At 42.6% G+C, this 5,000-nt stretch overlaps 1 protein-coding gene across 2 annotated transcripts in view; it reads left to right on the forward strand.

Moving 5' to 3' along the window:
• The window catches only part of LOC123507108 (homeobox protein aristaless-like), a 148,385-nt gene that overhangs the window by 74,438 nt on the left and 68,947 nt on the right, over positions 1 to 5,000 (forward strand). The window contains exon 1 of one of the 2 annotated variants that reach the window (XM_045259676.1): positions 224 to 487. The exons of the other annotated variant lie outside the window; for it this stretch is intronic. The gene's annotated coding sequence lies outside the window, so the exon portion shown is untranslated. Of the gene's footprint in view, positions 1 to 223; positions 488 to 5,000 lie in introns of those variants that run through there. 2 annotated transcript variants of the gene reach the window in all.

Consider the following 5,000-nt stretch of genomic DNA (forward strand, 5'->3'; position numbering starts at 1 on the left):
TCTCTCTCTCTCTCTCTCACTAATTATCCATCTTAACATCTTTTATCTTTCTATCAATCCATTAATTCACTTGTATTTATTTCTCTGTTTATCTGTCTTTCTGTCTGTCTATCTAGCCATCTATCTATCTATCTATTTGACCATTTACTTATCTACCTATCTTATCAAGCTAGCTTTAATCTATTCATCTGTTTATCTCTCAACTACTCTATCTATCTATCTATAGATATATCTACTTATCTATTTATTCAAGTTACCTATTTATTTACCATCTATTCACTTATAACGTATCCATTCATCCATTTATATAGCTCTACTTTCGATCTATCTATCTATCTACCTATCTATCTATCTATTTATTTATCTATCTGTCTATCTATGTTTTTATCTATTAGTAAAAACCAAAGCAAAGAAAACAGAAAAATGGAAAATATTCGTGCCAAAGTCAAATACGAACTGCAAGTCACACCTTCATAAACGCAAACCGGTAAGTCAGTGTGTGTGTGTGTGTGTGTGTGTGTGTGTGTGTGTGTGTGTGTGTGTGTGTGTGTGTGTGTGTGTGTGTGTGTGTGTGTGTGTGTGTGTTATTTGCGTGTTGCACATGTTTTTTCTTCTTTTTTTTTTTTTTTTGAGAATAAGAGAAAACAAAGTGCTATAAAAAATACAGGAAGAATAGAGAGAGAAAAAAAGAAAAGAAAAGTGATAAATAAATTAAAGAAAAGCGGCAAAGTTGTAATCATCATGCAGTGTGTGGGGGAAAAAATAGGAAATATTTACCGCAAAGCAAACCAGTTTCTGCGAAAAATAAATAAAAAAAATACGAATAAAATGCATACAATTCCAATGTTTGAAATTCCAGTGTTTGAGATAATGAATGCCTAACCATCAGCAGATAAAGCGGCAAAGTGGACGATTAAGGAATTATTTACAAACATTCATCTCTGTGTGATGATTTCCCATCGGGGCAGAATTCACGGCATCCCTGTGTAGAGATGATTGAAAGATTGTTTTGGCCCGGCAGTGACGCCCAGACAGACAGGCGCAGCGTCGTAAGGAGCAGGACAGTATGAGGGGCTCGGCGCCCTCGGCCACCCGCCAGACAGATTATGAACATGAAGCACAAACAAAAAGTCACCTAAGCGTTGCGGTGCGATGGCCGCGATGATCCCTGGCAGGCTCAGGTATTCTCTTTTGTGTCTCTCACTTCATTACCTTTCTGCTGCGAGAGATTTACTGCATCGAAATGCCATATGAATCGCCCTAACAAGCTTATGTGGGACTCTTAACTTGAGCTTTGAAGCAGTTTCGTCAGTCAAGAAATTATTTACGTCTTGCTTTCACGTGCCTCGCGTCGCGGACTGGCATTTACTGCTCGCCGTTCCCTCCCGCCCGACGCCGGACCAAGATCCGTCCTCCGCAGGCTGACTCGCACCGCCCGCCACCCTTCAATTGGCTTGCGTGGCACGAGATCCGGCGTCGGCGACGCCTCAGTTAGGCATACTTACGTCTGCCAGTCACCATGTTGGGACACGAGAGTCTTTCAAGTCTGATGTTGGTCATTTCATGCTTACAACTCAACGAAAACATACGACTTTGTCCTTATACGTACGTACATGTGTGTGTGTGTTATATATATATATATATATATATATATATATATATATATATATATATATATATATATATATATATATATATATATATATATATATATATATATATATATATATATATATATATATATATATATATAGATAGATAGATAGATAGATAGATAGATAGATAGATAGATATACACACACAACATGATACAGAAGCGGGTCTGTAATGAACACGTAGTACTTACATTAGCAGCACCAGTACTACCTTGGCTGCGGCGGGCGGTGCGGCGGCTGCGGTGCGGGCTACGGGCCCCACACACCCACCAGTGTCGGACACGAAGTCAAGACTCACTTCACTAATGCATTTTTACCTGTCCGGTGACCATCAAGCTGGTCGTGGCGGTGAGTAGCAGCGATGAGCGACACCGGCAGCTGCAGGCAGAAGAGGAAGAGCAGCGGGCCAGGCGGCGGCGGGCGATCACTCCCCCGCAAGGCCTGACCGGTGCAGAATTATTAAGCGTCCTGGATAATGGTATCGTTGGCATCATTTGCATACATTAATTTACATGTGTAAGATGGGCAGGTCGCTTATCTCGGCTACCACATGGCGCTGGAGGCTTAATGGCGTGTGATTTCAGCGTATTAGTCCCGGGTATCACAGTCAGTCAGGCCACGGACGGAGAGATAAATTACTTTCCTCCATCAAAAAAGTTAATATTTCTTTAGTGTTGCCCGAAATTTTACTGTAGCGAGAACTGAGGGAGATGAAGCTTTGGAGTGTGCGGGGCGGCGTGGGGCGCACCGACCGGCGAATCCTGGTGAAGAGCATGACGCACTGTTGCACCGGAACACTCGTATCAAATGAATAAACACCAGAAGCAGAATCACCAGAATAAAGTGGTATCTTCCTGTCCGGCGAGGCTCGGACAAGAATAGTTTGCGAATTAAGAAAGACAAAGGAGAGTAGCACAGTAGCGTCCACGTGTCAGGGCGCTTTGTGTTGGAAAGCGTTACAAAGGATGGTGTAAGGGAGGCGGAGACGAACTTCCCGTGGGATGTGAAGGATTCTGGCTGGTACTTTACATCTAAATCAAATTGCTACTCCTCGTGTGATGTTATGCTCTTTAATGACTTTATATCCCCTGCATGGCGATGTAGTGATGTTCTCTACACAAGCGTAGAGACAGAAGTGAAGGAATAACACACCAACAGAGAACATGAATACTTACGGTAGAATGGAAGAAAACAAACCATCCTACACTTATAGCCGTTGTTTTCTTACCTCACCCTGTTTGTCGCCGCCCAGCACAGGTCACACATGGGCTTAGTAATGATGCTCACTTTCTTGTTTGCCGGGTTGTGTACAGTACACAGAAAATAGGCACAGTATACAAGATTAAAAGCAGTGGGAGGTGATGTGTATACTATGACACTAACCAAATAATAGAAATTTAATATATAACTAATGTTACAGTTCCTAAAGAAAAAAAAAAAAACACACTCAAAGCGCAAAAGAAATAAAAAGATGTAAAATATACAGACGAGTCGCTAACCTTCACACATATTCAGAATTTAATGTTTACCAAAACAATTACCAGACAAAAAAATAAAAAATAAAACTGGATTAAGCGAGAGAAAGAAAAAAAAAATAGTCCGTCATATACATTCGAGTTAGACAATTCTTCACATCCTAAATCATAATAATTCGAGAATGAAATGGAACTTGTCCTAATAAACCTGAATATAAGACCTTGCTTGTCCAGCTTCTCCTCTTTCTTGACGCCCGTGATTGATGATCCTGTGACGAGCAGCAGGTCTGACTGGCAGGAGTGACAAAGGCCTCAGCGTCAGGTTAGTGTGGACAGACTACGGACTCAGCTTGTAAATGAAGAGACCATGAAGATATTAGAGTAAATATTCTGTGTTCTATTTACGTCTTCCTGGTGGAGGAGACAAATAGAGGGCAAGGCTTTTTCCGTGAAGCTCATCCAGACAAACTACTTAGTCAACTTACAAATGAACAAACAGTGAAGACATTACAGTGAATATTACAGAACAGAACATGAGCAAGTTAGCCGTCTATTATTCCTAATCTAGTTCCAGCGGAGTAATTTCATGTCAGTTTACCAACACAGAACAACCAACATCATAATTACGCAGCAGCAACACCACCATTACTACAACCACAACTATTTCCTTTCGGTTACCAACATCATCACCTCATAATTACTAATACCACCAACACGGTAAATTAATCTCACCAACATTAATAGCACCAGCAGATACTAGACCCCAACCACCACCACCACCACCACTACCACCAACATATAAGAGCTGGCCGGCGGAACCTTTTACACGTCAAAGATTTGCATACATTCGGCGGTGTTTTGAGATCAACCTGCAGGGAATCAACTATGCATATAACCACATGATAAAAGAGCCTCATGTTATTTTGCTGCCCACGTGCCTCGTCTACCTGAGGATTCAATTAACTCCCATGCTGTTTTATCGGTATTTTTTTTGCCTCTAAGGTGGAAAAAAGGGAACTTACAGGGAGCGGCTGCAGCTTGGGAATAATTAAGTGTTTGAAGGTACATGGCTCAGAAATATACAGGTAAAGGTACACAGACCCTCCAGAGAGAGAGAGAGAGAGAGAGAGAGAGAGAGAGAGAGAGAGAGAGAGAGAGAGAGAGAGAGAGAGAGAGAGAGAGAGAGAGAGAGAGAGAGAGAGAGAGAGAGAGAGAGAGAGAGAGAGAGAGAGAGAGAGAGAGAGAGAGAGAGAGAGAGAGAGAGAGAGAGAGAGAGAGAGAGAGAGAGAGAGAGAGAGAGAGAGAGAGACCTGCAGGGTAAAGTCAACCAAATAAGACTAAGAAATAAAGATGGATGGATAAGATAAAGACAAGAAAAGTACCCTGATGGCTGATGGCTTGCTTATTGGTAGCAAAAATTTGTACACACACACACACACACACACACACACACACACACACACACACACACACACACACACACAGCGTAGTGTAGTGGTTAGCACGCTCGACTTACAATCGAGAGGCCCGGGTTCGAGTCCCGGAAAGCGGCGAGGCAAATGGGCAAGCCTCTTAATGTGTGGCCCCTGTTCACCTAGCAGTAAATAGGTACGGGATGTAACTCGAGGGGTTGTGGCCTCGCTTTCCCGGTGTGTGTTGTGTGCTGATGTGGTCTCAGTCCTACCCGAAGATCGGTCTATGAGCTCTGAGCTCGCTCCGTAATGGGGCAAGACTGGCTGGGTGACCAGCAGGCGACCGAGGTGAATTACACACAACGTTCGCCTTGCCAGTACTTCTCAGGGAAAATATTATGTGCTTGGATCTGATTTATAGTCCAGCTTCTCTGATCCACTTTGGGAACACTTCTGAA

Source organism: Portunus trituberculatus, chromosome 21 (genome assembly GCF_017591435.1).
Source record: "Portunus trituberculatus isolate SZX2019 chromosome 21, ASM1759143v1, whole genome shotgun sequence".
Lineage (NCBI taxonomy): Eukaryota > Metazoa > Arthropoda > Malacostraca > Decapoda > Portunidae > Portunus > Portunus trituberculatus.